We start from the raw sequence: 19,526 nt of genomic DNA, 5'->3' as shown, positions 1-19,526 counted from the left end.
ACTCGATGGAATTATGTCAGCTTCCGAACCAAACAACCACAATCAGGATACGTACAGCCAATCGCTGGGCTTACGTCCATATCCTGACACACAAGCTTAACAAGCAAACACACGCAAAAAGGAAAAAAAAAGTGCCCGGAGAGACCTCGCACGGTCTCCTGCCTACATACCTCGTCTGGAACAAGGATCAGGGCGATGTAGTTCCCCCCAAAGGGGAAGAAAATTCTAGCCAGAAACCCAGGGAAGACACACTACCAAGGAGCTGTACTCAAGCCTAGTGTTGTCATGCATCATTGCCCTATGTTGAGGTTTCTACCTACTTGCACAACTGCAAGCTAACCCTATCCAGGAAGAAAGCAAGCATACAAGCATACAAATATTCACAAAGCACACACTATAACCAGTCAAGTGGGCTCAAACAATGGGTTCGACTGCCGAAGCAAGTCATCTGTACATGGGTATTGCTCGCTCTTAACCTTGCCATTGCGGGGCTAAGGTGAAGCAGATGAAAGGTGAGTGAAGATTAGACTTCACAGCTCTTATCCCTGTCCAGGGAGAGCTTCAGACAAAGGAGCGTGGGTCCAGAATGGAGGGACCCTTCTACGCTCAAAGACTCAGACACAACTGTTCAAAGTACAAGATCTTGGGTTTGTGCCCCAATGCATCAACACACAGCCGTGTGAGCAGAGGGACGACTCAACAGAATAGTGGGGGATAGATTGCATATCCCTTGGCTTCCACCAATTGCCTTAATCAAGGACTTCACCTGCTTGGGTACAATATTAAACAATCACAAACATCGCCTCTTAAGGAGGACTTCAGACAGTTGCCTGGCCAAGTAACAGGCCAGGTCTTCCAGACTACATGAAGAATAGAAGTCCTACCTCAAGTGGTTTAAAAACCAAGCAGCAGCAAGCAAGTTCTCAAAGAACTGTAAGCAACTAAATGTACCTGAAATCAATCAAGTATCATCAGTACTCAGACAGACAAACAATAAACAGCAAATGTTAATCAGTTAATCCGTACAAACAACACAGGTTAATGCACACAAGTGCAAACTATAAGCTTAAGCTCAAGCTTCACAACCTACAAAACAAAGTCATGTTAGTAGACAACATCAAACAATCTCAATTTAATTGACTTGAAGCAATCTCCTTAAGCATTGTGTATTTCATCCTGAAAAGTCAAGCCAAATGTGAGAAACAAGACCACTAGGCCAAGCCTAGGGTCCAAAGAGGAGAAAAAATTCTAAACAGCAAGGGATGCTCAACCAAAATCAAATTAACACAAATCAAAAACAAAAGCAATTGGTCCCATGCTCATATCATTTACCATTATCATTTTATGACCAAAACATGTCAAATTAGGTCAAATACAACATCAAATGTCCAAACAGAACTATTTCACTCAAAAGCATACCAAAACAATTCCAAAAATCCTCAAATAATTCACACCTAAACAGGACACATTCAACAAGTAGCATGTCAATTTTCAGCTCAATTGGACTAAAGGAACTAGATCAATGAAAATCAAGAAATCCAGACACAATTATTCAAGCCAATTCAAAGCATCAACACATGCATTCACTTCAAAAATTCATAAAACAGTGACAACATATTAGAAATGAATGGGACCAAAAGCATGATGTCCTTCAATGTGTCTACAATCAACATACCAAATTTCATCTTCATCCAAAACCATATGAGAATTTCACAAAAGATATACCAACATGTATCACACAATGTCACCAAATGAGCATACAGTGAAGAAAATTATCAATCAAATTGAAAACTCCATCAAAAATTCCAGAAAAATTCACATGTTATCTTGACACATCAATGATCATTCATGCAAAAAATTAGCTCAATCAAACAATCCTAGGCCATGCAAATAAAATCATAAAGTTGACCTAGCTTGGTGTGACACAAATTGTCACACCTTAGTCCAAAAATTCATATCTAATCAGCCAAGTATCCAAAAATTACAAACTCTATATGGAAATCACCATCAATGTGTCCAAAATGATCACAAAAAATTTCAATCATTTCTTTAAATGTATGAGCATTTCATGAAGGATATGGTAAAGTGCACAAAAAATGTAACACATCCTACAAACCCTAGGCTCATTATTTTTCTACTCATGCAAAAAATCCACAAAAATCATGATAAAATTCTACACATTTCAAGAAGAACAATGCAAAAAATTGCACTCAATTTGGATAAATTATGAATGAGTTATGGTTTTTTAAAGTTTTATTGAATTATTGAATAATTATTGAATGAATTAAAATGATTTAAAATGAATTATTAAGTCCAATGGCAATTTTGCAATTATCGCTCCCCAGGCCAAAACGGCGTCGCATGGCATTAATGCGTTGTCACGCTTCCATTGGCTGCGCTCGGAGGGAAACAAAAGTTCAAAAAATGCGCTGAAGCAAATGGATCAAACGCCAATTATTTTCCAGAATTCATGAAGTTCATCGCTGTTCTTGAGCTTTCAACACCAGAAAATGCAGAAAACGAAAATCCTCAAACCACAACCAAAATTAACAAACTCATAGTCCAAAGAACCGTCTCTCAACAAGGAACATGAACATGTAACTATTTTATCCTAACTCCTAACATAGCTCACGGATCGATCAAAAAACTAAATGACATCTAACATTCAAATCAACATTTCTCACTCTATAGTTCACTAAATCAAAAACTACCTACATCATGATCATCTACATGGAAAGCACTATAGAACGCATATGGAAATTGAAAGAATAGTGACATTCGAATTCACACCTTAAATTGAAGACAGTGGTGATTCTTTGAGCCTTGGCGTGCAACAATCCAAAACAGATGAAGGAGATGCTTCAGGAAGGTAATTGCAATGCTTAGCTTGGCTCGAAGTTGCTCCTATTGGAAGAAATTTCAATTTGCCATTGTTGATCACCACTTGAACAGTCGCGGATTTGCAAGGTTAAGGCAATGAATTGATGAAACAGTTGAAGTTCTTGATCCAAGGAAGATGAAGCAAGAAGAATTTCGTGAATTGGTGAAGAATTGAGGAAGATTCAATGAATTTTTGTTCTTGAAGCTTCTTGATGAATTTGGAAAATTGGAGGGAAAAGTTGTTAGAGTTTCTTATGATTTGTGATATGATCAATATTCAGTTATGATTAATGTTATATACCTCCACTTAATCCATCTCTAATCACAAATTAACCAAAAATGATGTAATTAGCAAAAATGCAATTTTACAAAGCAAGGGCAAAATGGACATTTCACCCTGGGGCTTGTGACAGCTGTATGACAGCTCACACACTCTCCAAATACCAGCTGTGATGTGTTGGCACTTGTCTCATGGCAATTGGCTTTGTAATTCTCATTTTCCATATGTCATACCAAAATAATGCATTTTCAAGTGAAGTTTCAAAATGGCCTGGCCAAATATTGGACCTTGAAATGTTATGACAGTTGAAACCATCTCTAATTGGCATATGTGAGGTGTTGCAAAAACTCCCATGCCAAAATTCCAATTATTTCTCAACTTGGACCATTTTGCCCTTGACGTTTTAATTGCACACTTGAAAATTGACCTTTTGCATTGACCATTTTTGATGAATTCCAATTATGCACCATGAAAGTACATGTTAAATGGAGTTTGCTCATAAAAAGATCACTCAATTTGGACACTCCATGTGGAAGTTATGCCACTTTGATTATGGGTCATTTTTGAAATTGAATGGACCATAACTTGCCAACCACACATGGGATTTTCATGTTCTTGGGCTTTTTGAAAAGGTGAGACCAAGATCTACAACTTTCATGTTGAAAAAATTTTCATTTGAAGCTTCCTTGGACATGTAATTTTATGGTCAAAAACTTTCCATTTTTGGAAACTTCCATTACAAGTCACTTTCTATTTTTGGCAATTTTTGTCCTGACTTAATTTTCTCCATTCTTGAGCTTTGCAATGTCAAATAACACTTGTTTCAACATGAATGAAGTGTATCCAACTCTCTCCTACCTCCAAATCCATAAAATCAAGCACAGTTGACCACAGTTGACTTTTTCAACTAATAGATGAATTTGGCAATGCATTGATCAAACTGAGCTCCAATCTTCTGATGAAATGGCTCAAGGATGAAACCCTAGCCTCAATAATCTCCATAAAATCATGGGATGATCCCCATATACATCATAGACCCCATCTCCTTGTTATGCCCTGATTGGCCCAATGCAACTGATTAGGGTTGACTAGTGGTCAAAACCCTAATCTCAAGGAATCTGATCAACCACTTGAACTTCTTGGATGATATCAAGACCATGATGATGATGATGTATCACTGCAACCAAGATGAAGATCAATCCCTTTGAGAATCAAAACCCTAATTTGAACTTCCACATCCTCAGATGATTAATGACCAGTCCAATGAAACCCTAGCTTGCACTTTGACTTCCTCATCTTCTGATCAAGACTTGGGAGAATGGCTTGCACAATGTAACCACATGATATGCAATATGCAATGCCTAATGACCTAAAAAATGATATGTAATATGTTATGCTAGTCCCAAGAGAGGAGGGCAAATTTTGAGGTGTTACAGAACCCCAATCTCCAGAAAATGCCTCAACATTTCCTTTTCTCCAGTTGAACCCCGACAGTCGCGCTGATCGCGTAACCTTTCCCATCTCCATCCAACGGAAAAGTTTCTTCCAGTATCGCACTACTGGGGAATATCTTCGATATAATCACCAGGATGTTAAACTCCTCAGAGTAACATCTACCAACTTCTGTCTCGCACGACATAAACTTCCTCCAGTATCGCACTACTAGGGAGTACCTTTGATTAAAACCATGAGGCTAAACTCCTCGGAGTAACCTCTTCACCTTTCGGGCCAAATCACCTCTCAAACAGTAACCACGGTTTGAGACTAGCTTATGTTTGTAATGATGAATGACTTTTTCTGCGTAATGCTCCATAAGTATGGAAATGCTACGCGATTTATTTTTCCATGCAACATGCTATGCTTATTCTACATGATGAATGCATAAAAAGTGTCCCCCTCAAGGGACTCTCCTGGGGAGCTCGAGATACTCTGCTGAGGAACTCGCCAATACTCCGATTCCCACCCTGTTGGGGAATAGCACTGCTGCTGGGAAAAGGCAACCCTTGCTGGGGAAGAACCTTCCTTTGCACCCAATCCGCTCGGGAAACTGCTGGGGATAACCACCAACACTCCGTGGGGATACAACAGTCTTTGACTTGCTGGGGATATAAATCCCGACTCCGCTTCGGGGAACCCTCACAGATACCTCCGCTGGGAAACAGCCACCTTCTGGCCTAGCGACTGGGGAAACATCGATCTGACACCCGTTGGGGATAACCATCCGGACCCTACTGGGGAAGCCACAGACCTTGGATCTGCTGGGGGATTGGACCTCACGACTCTGCTTGGGGATACAACTCCCGACTCGTCTGGACCTTTTCTGCTCCATCATCTTGTATTCCAAGTCGCGCCGCGCTCGACGGAGAGCGAACTCCTGGGATTTATACAAACTTTTCAATCTTCCGACTTTGAAGAGTCTTCTTGATTAATTTCAAGGATCGTCGTACGTCTCTCGCCGTCATTTCCATCGTTCTTCTGTTCATTCGTCCCTGACTGGACTCCCTGGGGATTGTCGCCAAAAAGCTTCCACATCACAACCTGCAAGTGAGTGAAAATACCTAACAGTTCCTGCAAAACAGATCGTTAGATAAAACCGTGCCCCAGGCGTGTCAAGATTTCAACACTTGGGTCACTCAACCTTCCGAATAAGATTTCAAGCTCTCAATCTTATAAACATGCATTGGAAGGGACCTGTATGTCTTAAAATGCAAGATTCTTTATCAAAAATAATCGAATGTTTTTGCAATCAAAGCGGTAATGAAAAACAAAAACAAAATTATTTGACTGAATATGCATTTTATTGATTGAAAAAGTGTGGCTCAAATTGAGCGATACAAAGGAAGCAATTCCTGAAAAGAGGTAATTGCACACAAAAGGAAAAATCTATCCTAATGGCAATGTGAAACCCGTGATCTCATCGAGTTCCAACTCGGTTACACCCCATATGTCCTCAGACTCTCCGTGCTTTCTGCCTTCTGAACAAGACGTTTCTGATTGATCCCTACCGGGGATTATCCATGATGCCTTAACCAAAGCACAAACGATCATGCTAGACGCAGTTGTTCGTTTCAATCCCTCTTTTGCCTGGACCGCCCTTTCGGGTTTTCAGTCCACCGGGATACCCTTTTTTGCCCAAGTCGCCCTTTCAGGTTTTCGACTTGCCGGGTGTACAATTTTTTCTTTTTATCCCTAATTTTTGCCCGAACCTTTTTCTTTCTGTTTTTTTGGTTCGCCGGGATGCCCATTTTTGCCTGGACTATTTTATTCTTTTCGTCCAGCGGGTCTCTTTATACGAAGTATTTTTTAACTGCGTCCGCATTCACAGGGGATGGAAAATCCTCGCCATCCATGGTCGTTAACAATAAGGCTCCGCCAGAGAAAACCTTCTTGACCACGAATGGACCTTCATAATTGGGTGTCCATTTGCCCCTTCGATCGTTTTGAGGAGGAAGGATCCTTTTTAGCACCATATCACCAACGTGATACACACGAGGTCGTACCTTTCTGTCAAAAGCACGCTTCATCCTTTGCTGATATAACTGCCCATGACAGATGGCTACCAGCCTCTTTTCTTCTATCAGGCTCAACTCTTCATACCGGGTCCTTACCCATTCAGCCTCTTGCAACTTTACGTCCATCAGGACTCTCAAAGAGGGAATCTGAACCTCAATCGGTAGCACAGCTTCCATCCCATATACCAATGAGAAAGGAGTTGCCCCAGTAGATGTACGCACCGACATTCGATACCCGTGCAATGCAAACGGCAACATCTCATGCCAGTCTTTGTAGGTCACCACCATTTTCTGCACAATCTTCTTAATATTCTTGTTGGCTGCCTCAACCGCCCCATTCATCTTCGGACGATAGGGAGAAGAATTGTGATGTTCGATCTTGAATTCCCGGCACAGCTCTGCCATCATCTTGTTGTTCAGATTAGAACCATTATCAGTAATGATTCTCTCGGGAACCCCATATCTGCAAATGATGTCTCTCTTGAGAAACCTGGCCACGACCTGCTTCGTCACGTTCGTATAAGAGGCTGCTTCCACCCACTTGGTGAAGTAATCAATAGCCACTAATATGAACCTGTGCCCATTCGAAGCCGTAGGCTCTATCTTTCCGATCATATCAATGCCCCACATAGCAAACGGCCATGGAGACGACATTAAACTCAACGGATTTGGAGGCACGTGCACCTTGTCAGCATAAATCTGGCATTTATGACACTTCCGCACGAAATTAAAACATTGGGCCTCCATTGTCATCCAATAATAACCTGCTCTCAGCAGCTTCTTTACCATTGCATTCCCACTGGCATGGGTACCAAACGACCCTTCGTGAACCTCTTTCATCAATTGGCTTGCTTCTTTATCATCAACACATCTGAGCAAGACCCAATCAAAATTCCTTTTGTACAGAACCCCATCCTTATTCAGGTAGAACACCATGGCCAACCTCCGCAGAGTCTTTCGGTCCTTCTTAGATGCTCCCTCAGGATACTCTTGAGTCTCTAGATAGCGCTTGATATCGTAATACCACGGCTTCTCATCATCAGACGCTGTATCAATAGCAAACACATAAGCCGGTCTATCCAGACGACCTACTTCAACACTGGGGAACTGATTCCACCATTGCACCTTGATCAAGGCAGCCAGAGTAGCCAAAGCATCTGCTAGAGGATTCTCCTCTCTAGGCACATGATGCAACTTCACCTTGGTGAAAAACGTCAACAATCTCCTCGTATAATCTCGGTATGGAACTAAATGAGATTGATGCGTATACCATTTCCCGTTAACTTGATTTACAACCAGAGCTGAATCTCCATATATAACAAGGTTCTTGATCCTCAAATCAATCGCCTCTTCAATCCCCAATATGCAAGCTTCATATTCAGCCACGTTGTTGGTACACTCAAATGTTAGCCGGGCAGCAAAAGGAATATGGGATCCTTTCGGCGTAACCAAAACAGCACCAACACCGCTTCCATTCACGTTAACGGCCCCATCAAACATCAGAATCCATTCGGATTCAGGGTCAGGCCCCTCCTCCGGGATCGGTTCCTCACAATCTTTCGATTTGAGAAACATGATGTCCTCATCAGGGAATTCAAACTTCATCGGTTGATAATCATCAATGGGTTGCTGAGCGAGGTAATCAGACAATACACTCCCCTTGATCGCCTTCTGAGAGGTATACTGTATATCATATTCAGTCAAAATCATTTGCCACCTCGCAACCCGTCCGGTCAATGCTGGCTTCTCAAAAATGTACTTGATTGGATCCATCTTGGAAATCAATAAAGTGGTATGAACCAGCATATACTGCCTCAGTCGGCGAGCAGCTCAGACCAAAGCACAGCAAGTTTTCTCGAGCAGTGAATATCTTGTTTCACAGTCGGTAAACTTTTTGCTAAGGTAGTATATGGCATGCTCTTTTCGACCAAACTCGTCATGCTGCCCCAATACACACCCCATAGACCCCTCGAGGACTGTCAGGTACAGAATTAACGATCTTCCCTCCACAGGAGGCATCAGAATCGGAGGCTCCTGCAAATATTCTTTTATTTTTTCAAATGCCGCTCGGCAATCATTATTCCACCTGACCGTCTGATCCTTTCTCAATAACTTGAAAATCGGTTCGCACGTAGCTGTTAGATGAGATATGAACCGTGAAATGTAGTTCAATCTACCTAAGAAACCACGAACCTCTTTCTCCGTTCTCGGTTCAGGCATTTCTCTTATTGCTTTTACTTTTGCAGGATCAACCTCGATTCCTTTCTCGCTTACAATGAACCCCAGCAATTTACCGGACCGCACTCCGAACGTGCACTTGTTCGGATTCAACCTCAGTCTGAACTGTCTCAGCCGGTCGAACAACTTGGCCAGATCTACCAAATGCCCCTCTTCTGTTTGGGACTTTGCTATCATGTCATCAACATAGCATTCAATTTCATGATGAATCATATCATGAAACAAAGTCACCATGGCTCTCTGATAAGTAGCACCGGCGTTCTTGAGACCGAATGGCATCACCTTGTAACAAAAAGTGCCCCACGGTGTAATGAACGTTGTTTTCTCCATATCATCTGGCGACATTTTGATTTGATTATAGCCAGAAAAGCCATCCATGAAGGAAAACACCGAGAATTGAGTTGTATTGTCTACCAACACGTCAATGTGAGGTAGTGGAAAATCATCCTTCGGACTAGCTCTGTTCAGATCTCGGTAGTCCACACACATTCTTACATTCCCATCCTTCTTCGGGACTGGCACAATGTTCGCAACCCATGGCGGATAATTAGTGACAGCAAGGAAACCAGCATCCCACTGCTTCTGCACTTCTTCCTTAATCTTCATTGCCATATCAGGTCGAGTTCTGCGCAACTTCTGCTTCACTGGAGGACAATCTGCTCTCAACGGTAGCTTGTGCACAACGATATCGGTATCCAACCCCGGCATATCTTGATAAGACCAGACAAAGATGTCGACATACTCTTTCAACAACACTACCAATCTGCTCTTTACACTTTCCTCCAAAGCAGCCCCGATTTTCACTTCTTTCTTAACCTCGTCGGTACCCAGATTTACAACCTCAATCTGCTCTTCATGCGGCTGAATCACCTTCTCCTCTTGTTTCAACAACCTGGCTAATTCCCCTGGCAGTTCACAATCTTCTTCGTCTTCTTCTTCAGCAAGATAGATCGGATTGTCAAAGTCATACAAGGGTGTAACAGGATTGTTATCAATGAGATCCGGAGAATGATCGCATCTGCATGAATGTTGATTCATGCATTGCTTAGAACCGGAACGAGACAAATTGAAAAAAGAAAAATGAAAACATTGCCATTTTTATTTTGTTTTTATTTTTAAACTGCAAAAATAAATGAAAAACAGGGAACACCGCTTTTAACTGAAAAACATCCTTTTATTGATGATGCAAATTTGCAAAGTTAAACATGAGGTGGCCCTTACAATGAACCATTACGTGTCGGGCAACACGCATGGCTTTCATGCATATAAAATCAAAACAGGAAAAATATTACTCTTCCAGCAGAGTGACCCGGATGATTTTTTCAGCCTTCCAGTTCTGGACTCCCATCCCTGGTGCGCACGGCTTTACCCACCGGTCCATGTCGCAGTCGCTATCAGCTTCGTCACTCATCATGCAGATGTGATTCGGATCCAGCATTCCGGCACTAGTGAATGTTACTGACGTACGACGTCCTCTGCCTTGTCCCGAGCCTCTGTTCGGCTGATACCCCACTCCGAAGCGGTCTTTCTTTGCGGAGATATCCATCATCCTGCCCCAACCAGGAGCCTCTCCGTTCTTCACCACCTCAGCGGCCTGTCTGTATGAGGATATGGACGGTTTTTCCTCTTCCTTTGCAAACAGAGCATTCTCCACCTTAACGGTTTCGAACGCTTGACTCGGCGTCTCCCAGATTTCGTCGTCCATCTCCACATATTTGAATGAGGACAGGTGGCTGACAAAGATGTCCTCTTCTCCGCACACAGTGACAACCTGTCCCTCCCAGATATATTTCAGCTTTTGGTGCAAAGTCGATGTTACAGCCCCAGCAGCATGGATCCATGGGCGACCCAACACGTAACTGTATGCCGGCTGAATGTCCATGACGTAGAATGTCGATTTGAACACCTCTGGGCCTATCTTCACAGGAAGCTCAACCTCTCCAAACACGGCCCGCTTTGACCCATCAAACGCCCTCACTATCAAATCAGTGGGTGTCAGAATTAGCCCGTCACAATTCAACTTTGCCAGAGCCTTCTTCGGCAACACATTCAATGAGGAGCCGGTATCAACCAGCACATGCGAAAGCACGGCCCCTTTGCATTCCATTGCGATGTGTAACGCCCGGTTATGATTCCTCCCATCCACAGTCAGGTCCATGTCGGTAAAACCCAGCCCGTGGCTGGCATGCACATTAGACACGACTGTCTCCAACTGGTTAATGGTAATCTCTTGAGGAACATATGCTTTCTTCAAGATCTTCAACAAAGCCTCCCTGTGCCCCTCAGAGCTTAACAGCAACGACAGAATCGAAATTTTGGAGGGAGTCTGCTGCAGATGGTCCACCAGCTTGTACTCCGACTTCTTGATGATCCTTAAGAATTCCTCTGCATCATCATCAAGCTTCTCTTCCGACCCAACCGGCGCCGGTGTCACATCAGGAGTACCATCACCAACCACTGCTTTCCCTTTTGCCCTGGCTAAAGCCTCGGCCTTTTCTTTTTTCTCTTTCTCTCCTTCTCCTCCCCTCAACGCATCTGGTGCGAATAATCTTCCACTGCGAGTGAAACCGCTGGTACCGGCATTATCCACCTTAGAAACGGTGGTTTCACTTGCAGTCTGATCTTCTACTTTCTCACCATTACAATACACCTCTCCCCCATAATGCCAAGGCACGGCATCATCTTTGTCATACGGAATCGGTCCAGGTACCGTGATGGTAACTGGAGCCGCCTCAGCAAGAGTAGACAAATCCACCGGATCAAAGTATATCGTTATGGTGGAGACTTCATCTTTCCCCAAATTAGCCTTCTCGATCAGAATACTTCCATTGTCCATCAAACCCTGGACAGTCTTCCTCAATAATTCACACCCGTTCTGAACAACAGTGCATTCAACACAATCCATACCACAGCCCGGATGAACCCCATTCAACAACAACTGCCTCTTGACTTCAGCCAAAGGAGTCTTCAGTTGATCAACAGACAACAGCCCCACTCTGTTCTCCTCAGAGATAGCATTCACCCCCCTTTAACCATGCGCGGGCATGGGATTAGCATTGACATTGGGAGATGGTGCGAAGTTGATAGCTTTCGAATCCACCAGGTCTTGAACTACGTGCTTAAAAGCTTTGCAGTTCTCCACATTATGTCCGGGAGCACCCGAATGGAATTCGCATTTTGCATTTTCATCATAATTGGCTGGCCTCTGATCAGGTCTCAAAGGTGCCAAAGTTCTGAGTTGTACCAGCCCCAAATCTTGCAATTTCTTCAATAGAAAAGAGTAAGTCACCGGTGGCCTGTCAAACTGCTTGTCATTCATTCTCCCTCTGACTTGATAACCAGCCCTCTGAGGCCCCTGCTGAAACGGTTGTCTTTGTTGTCGAGGTTGTTGCTGTTGCTGTTGCGGTGCAGGCTGATGCTCAGCAGGAATAGTTACCGCAGCAGTGTGCTGGAAGTAACGATCCCTACTAGGTCCTCTCTGTGCATAGACTGCACTGGTATCTCCCTCCTTCTTCCTCTGGCCATTACCGAAGGGCTTCTTCGACCCTGACGACGAAGCATTACCCCCTTGTGTTAACAGATATTAGTGTCGTGACATTACATTCGACATCTTATATCTGATACCAGAATTTCAGTTCTCAAGCAAGACTTGTGATCAAGTCTCAGACTGGACATCGGTCGTGCCTCTTATGTGTGATTTCTGATTCTAATCGCTCTTGAGGAAACATTAAGTCCCTCAGGCAAAAATACAGTTAGCCTAGGGAATCTAAGTCCCTTGGTCAAAATTATATGTAGTCCGACTAACAAAACTATGAGTCCCTCAGGAGAGGCGTTTGACCTCTTAGGTGGAATTTCCATTGAGCCCTTGGGCAAAGACTTGTGACCAAGTCTTAGACTAGACATTGATTGCGTATATTAGGTGTGATTCCTTATTCTGATCTGGCTCGAGGAAACACTAAGTCCCTAAGTAAGGAGTTTAGTTAGCCCGTGGAATCTTAGTCCCTCAAGCGAAATCATACGTAGCCCAACTGACGAGACTATAAGTTCCTCAAGCGAGGTGCTTGACCTCTTAGGAGGGACTTCCATCTAGTTCTCAACCCATACTTGTGATCAAGTCTCTTATACAGGATACCAGTCGCTCCTCTTAGGCGTGATTCCTTATTATAATCCCTTCATAGGAAATACTAAGTCCATTAGGTGAGAGTTTAGTTAGCTTGAAAAATCTAAGTCCCTTAGGAAAAATTATATGTAGCCCGGTTGACGAGAATATAAGTCCCTCAGGTGAGACACTCGACCTCTTAGGCTAGACTTTCATCGAGTCCTCGGGAAAAACTTGTGGTCAAGTCTCAGACTCGACATCGATCGCGCATCTTAGGCTTGATTCCTAATTCTGACCCTACTCAAGGAAACACTAAGTCCCTAGGGAAAGAGTTTAGTTAGCCTGGGGAATGTAAGTCCCTTAGGCAAAATTATATGTAGCCCAACTGACAAGACTATAAGTCCCTCCGACGAGGTGTTTGGCCTCTTAGGAGGGACTTCCATCGAGTCCTCGGGCAAGACTTGTGATGAAATATCGTACTGGACATTGGTCGCACCTCTTAGGCATGATTCCTAATTTTGATGTCGCTCGAGGAAACACTAAGTCACTCAGGTGAAAGTTCAGTTAGCCTAGGGAATCTAAGTCCCTCAAGAGAAATTATATGTAGCCCGGTAATGAGACTATAAGTCCCTTAGGCGAGGTGTATGACCTCTTAGGCGGGACTTCCATCGATCCTCAAGTAAGACTTATGATCAAGTCTCTTAGAATGGATATCGGTCGCGCCTCTTATGTGTGATTCCTTATTCTAATCCTGCCTGGGGAAACACTAAGTTCCTCAAGCGAGAGTTTTTCATAGCTTATGTGCGTCACCCCGAGGGGTGTCAAGGACCTCCATTATAAAGTCCAACACAAATACGTTGCCACAAAGGGCGGAAAGGACCTTCGTTATGAAGTCCAAGATAAAGACATTGCCTTAGAGGGAGGCAAGGACCTTCGTTATAAAGTCCAACATAAATACATTTCCTTAGAGGGTGACAAGGACCTTTGTCATGAAGTTTGACATAAAGACATTTACTAAGAGGGTGGCAAGGACCTTTTTTATGAAGAGCATCATAAAGACATTGCCTTTGAGGGCGGAAAGGACCTTCATTTTTAAGTCTAGCATAAATATATTGCCTTAGAGGGCGGCAAGGACCTTCGTAATGAAGTACAGTATATAGACATTGACTTAGAGGGAGACAAGGACCTTCGTTATGAATTATAGCATAAATACATTCCCTCATAGGGCGGCAAGGACCTTTGTTATGAAGTCCAGCATAAATATATTTCCTCAGAGGGCGGCAAGGGTCTTCGTTATGAAGTCCAACATAAAGAAATTACCTTAGAGGGCATAAAGGACATTCGTTATAAAGTCCAGCATAAATAAATTACCTTAGAGGGTAGCAAGGACCTTAGTTATGAAGTATAACATAAATACATTGCCTCATAGGGCGGAAAGGACCTCTGTTATGAAGTCTAACATAAATACATTGCCTCAGAAGGTGGCAAGGACTTTTTTATGAAGTCCAACATAAAGATATTCAGGAAAACATATTTGTTAGGAATAAGTAGCTTGGGAATTATGCACAAGTACATAATCAAGATGTTTAATGGATAATTAAAAATAATATTAATTGTAATATATTTAAGATGGAAAGCATTCCATGGTATGGACAAGAGCATTTTTTCCAACTCCTACAACTTGTATGCCCCGTGAGGGAGCTTTTGAAATATGTGATAGGGTCCCTCCCAATTAGGTTGTAGTTTTCCCTGTTGTGCAGGTAGAACCACTTATTTTAAGACCATGTCACCTTCTTGAATATATCTTGGCTTTACTCCAGAGTTATATCTTCTGGCATTCCTATGTTTGGGAGAGAATTCTCGGATGTGGGTGGTTTCTCTCAATTCGTCGATCAGGCCTGCCGCACACTTCAAGCCTATCTTATTTGCTTCCTCATTAAACTGGGATCGTCTCCATGAGGGTGTGCCGATCTCTACATGTAGCATATCATCCTCTCTGTAGACCATGGCAAACAGAGTTTCCGTGGCACTGGAATGTGGAATGGTGTGGTATGACCATAATATCTCATTGAGTAGTTCCATCCATAAACCTTTGGCATTTCCAAGCTTCTTCTTGAGTCCCTTCATAATTACTTTGTTTTCTGACTCGACTTGATCGTTCGCCTGAAGGTATACAATGGACATAATTTTTATTTATACTCCCAATTCTTTGTAAAAGTCAGACACCATAGTGCTGGCAAACTGGGTCCCATTTTCAGAGACAGTGGCTCTAGGAAGTCCGTATATGCACATAATCTCCGGCCAATAGAAACGACGCACTCTCTCTATCATGATTTTTACACAGACTCTGCTTCAATCCATTTAGTGAAGTAATCGACTCATACTATCAAGAACTTCAATTAACCCAACACCAAAAGAATGGACCCAGAATGTGCATGCCCCAACGGTTGAAAGGTCTGGGTGAAGTCATCAATTGGAGAAGTTATGTTGGGGCATGGTGAAGGTCATCATGTATCTAGATTTGATCGCACCTATTGACAAAGGTGGTTATATCCTTCACTAGAGTATGCCAGTAATATCCAGCTCTTAATAGTTTGTGGAAGAGGGTTTTTCGCCAATGTGACTGTTGTAGGCTCCCTTGTGTACCTCTGCAACTACCAGGGTGGTTTCATGGTTTCCCAAACATCGTATCATGGGAGAAGTCCTCCATATTTGTAAAGTTTTCCCGGGAGTGGGGTGTATTTAGCATTATTTTCCCAGATCTTTCTTACTTCTCCCTCGTCTAGTGGAATTTCTTAAGACTGTACATAACGCAGTATGGGCCACATCTAACTAAGTTCTGGGACAACTTCCTGGTTATACACCTCATTCTTCTCAATGTTGGGGGAGGAGAAAGTCTCTTGGATAATTATTTTTTTGAACCCCACTGTCTTTGATGTGGTGAGCTTGGACAGGAGGTTTGCTATGAAGTTTTGCTCGCAAGGGACATGCTTTATTTCAAAAGTGGTGAAATGGAAGAATAGCTTTCGTATATTTTGTAGATATTTTTATCAATTGTGGCACATTGGCTTGGTAGTGCCCTGATACCTGATTGGCGACCAGCTAGGAGTCACTTTTGGCCTTCAGTCTAGAGACTCTCGTCTCTAAGGTGAGGATCATCCCAATAATGAGACCCTAATACTCCGCCTAGTTATTGCTGAAGATCAACTCGAACTTTAGTGCATGCTCAATGAGTATGTCGTCGGGTCCATCTAGGACTATCTTAGTGTATTTTCCTTTTATGTTGGAGTCGCCATCTATATATAGCTCACATTCTTAAGGCGTCTCATTGTCTATGGGCGAGCGTAATTTTGTCATAAAATCTTTTAGAGCTTGTGATTTAATGATTCCCCTTGGAATGTATTGGATATCGTATTTCGAGAATTCCACTACCATCCTTCCTGTTAGAAACTATCTACAGGGTGATTTGATGATTTAGTGATGAAGATGAACTATCTATAGTTGGAAACTGTTATAAGAAATTGCTCAGGCTAAAGCACGTGTTAAATAAGTATAATGTCTGACACAATGTCATGACATTGGTCTGGGACATTCTCACTAAAGTTTGGATGGAAATCAATTTGAAATATTAAGGAGTGTCCTTGGTATTTGCACTCTTTAGAATCCATATCAATTAATGTTGGGGAGTTTTTCCAAAAGAGAAAATGAGCTTAACTCTCCTAATACTACTTTGGCACATCAAATAATATTGTTTCCTTGGTTATATCAGGTGTGGTATAACTGGATTTCCGTTATAAGAAAGAGAACCATATATATTGCCTTATCCTACTCTCAGATTTTAGATCCTTCTTCCAACATGAATCAAGATCGAGCTAGTGGAAGCAAGATTTTCTGTGAAATTGAAGATTCAGAGGAGGTTATTAATATAATAGAGTTATGGTTGAACAAACCCTAGGAGGCTAGAGAAGTTAAGAAGTACATTTCAATTGTTGAAGTGTCTGGTGGAACTGGTACCAAGAAGATTTTCGTCAAGAATATGAATGTTGAGCATATATGGAAGGTAAATGATATTGTGAAGGACTTAATGAATCTGGATGCAAGTGATTTTGATTCAGATGAAGACCCTGAGATCTAAATGGATTCAAAGCTTGAGGACAATTTCTGATCTTGTCAAGTCGGGTTGGTGGTCTTAGTTTTTTTTTTGTTTTTGGATTTGTAAAGGCTTTATAGCCTAGTTTATATTTTTAATTTTAAGATAAATCTAATGTTGTGCATCGGTTAATGTTGTTCTGGATGTTTTTCATGATCTGTGTATATATATGCTAGCATAACCCTTGCATGGTTGACCTTGTGTATGTTATTCTCTATGCATACTGACTTCGTTGAAAGACTAACCCTTTGACAAATTTTGGAAAAAAGGGGGAGTAATAAGATAAAGTGGCGTATCTGATGTGTGCAGATAGCTGGTGTTTGTTTAGTACTAACCCCATCTGAGAAATTCCTAATGTTGTGTTCCATGCTGGAGCATCAGGCAGGACATCTGGTCTTGATCCTTGTATTTGTGAAAATAGATTTATGTATGTTAGTAGTATTCATTGACATTATCTACTAATTAATTTTATGTGCATGACTAAGTATGTGAATGATTGCATGCTGGTATATGTTAGTTAGTAGGAGTGTATGTTACTAACTATGAGATACCAGATTGATGCATGACTAAGTATGTGAATGATTGCATGATTGTTTGTTTGGTTTGGAGCAAACTGAATGGACTATGTGAAAGCATCTGGATAGTGATGCTTCTGACTTCTGTTGTCGGTGATGCTTAACTCTGATACATGAAAGTTGTTGCTGCATAAATACCCTGAAGATCCAGTACATCTATTGTTTGTCACTTTTTCTCATGAAAGAAGTGTTATTCATCTCGAAGAGTTGTTTTTCCATAACTTACCAAAGGGGAGATTGTTGTTCCTATTGGATTGGCCCTTTGGATTGGCAGCGTTTTAGCAAAACAACAACTTTGAGTAGTGTCCAAGTGTTCAAGATTGGTCTAACTTGCTAAAGTTGTGTGAAGCTACATAAATGACACATGTTAGGCGCGACGCTCCAGCATGTTGGTACGACATTTAGGCCTTGTGCAACAAGCACCAGAATGTTGTGTTTTAGAGTGCGTTATGCAGAAGATTTCTTAAAGATTTTATTATTATTGATTTAATAATATGATTAAGTGATTTGTTTGACATTTGAATGGAGTTTAATTCAATTTAAATGAATATTTAAATTTAAATTTGAAACAAAAACAAATCATATCTTGTTGGATATATTCAAGGAGCAAATTAAATATCCAACTGATTATGCATTAATTCTAGACGAAGTCAAAGATATTATTCAAGGAGAAAAGCCCAAATTTACATTTATATATAAGGAGCTCAAACCTACATTGAAAAGTAATCTCTCCCATTGAAGATCTTAGAGTGTCTATGTTTTATGTCGTGTATTCACTCTAATGCCCAAATAGGATTAGTGTTGAATCTTTATGTACACCTCTATATTTCAGTAACTTGGCATAGATGGTTTGTTTAGTTGAGTTGTAATCAGTATTGTTTATGTACACCTCTATGTTTCAGTAACTTGGCATAGAAAGTTTGTCTAGTTGAGTTGTAATATTCAACATTCTTTATCTTGTGAAGACTGAAGTTGATAACTAGGGTTTAATGGTTATTTCCCCTATCACTAGAATTGTGGTAGAGAAGAAAGTGAGTAGGTTCTCATATTTAAGGGGATGATCTAAATAAAAAGTAATTGGGTAGGTTAGGAAGAGGCATTGAACAACATAGGGTTTGTTGTTGCTTGTAAGTCTAAATGTACTAAACTACTAATAGTGAATTTCCTTTCTTGTATTATGGACTCAGCCCCCCAAGATGTAGGTGTAGTTTCACTGAATTAAGTAAAAAAATTGATTGTGTTATTTATTATTTTTATGCTCCATCATTTATTACTAGTTAGTGTATTGTTTCTGGTGTATCTAGTCGCACCTGTTATTGGAGCCTCGTGTTCGACATTTGTCCCTTGAGGAACAAAATTTCATATAGTTTTCCTTTGCATGTTCCTCTTCTAGTATCTCTTGATGAGGTGGAATAATGGGGTTTTCTTTTGCATCTGGTGTTATACAATGATTTGATATTCTATAAAACCATTTTATGCAACCATATATCATGATTCGTGGACGAGGAGTTAGGATATTATGTACATCTTCTGGCACAAGATGATCGTCATAGCCCGTCAATATCCCATCAACATATCTACAAAGGACAATGGAAGGATCAATAATTATGGGGTTCTAGGTATACCATGCAGATACCCCAACTTCCATAGTACTCTCTCAGGTAGAAGTGGATACATAAGTTTAAATCCATAAGTCAACCATTCAGAGTACCAAAATATCAATTCCAAGGCATGTCTAACAGTGCTCCCCATACGGTGTGCAACAAATTCCATCTAACATGATGCGGTCAAG

This window comes from Lathyrus oleraceus, chromosome 2, assembly GCF_024323335.1.
Source record: "Lathyrus oleraceus cultivar Zhongwan6 chromosome 2, CAAS_Psat_ZW6_1.0, whole genome shotgun sequence".
Classification (NCBI taxonomy): Eukaryota; Viridiplantae; Streptophyta; class Magnoliopsida; order Fabales; family Fabaceae; genus Lathyrus; species Lathyrus oleraceus.
This window is presented reverse-complemented; position numbering follows the sequence as displayed.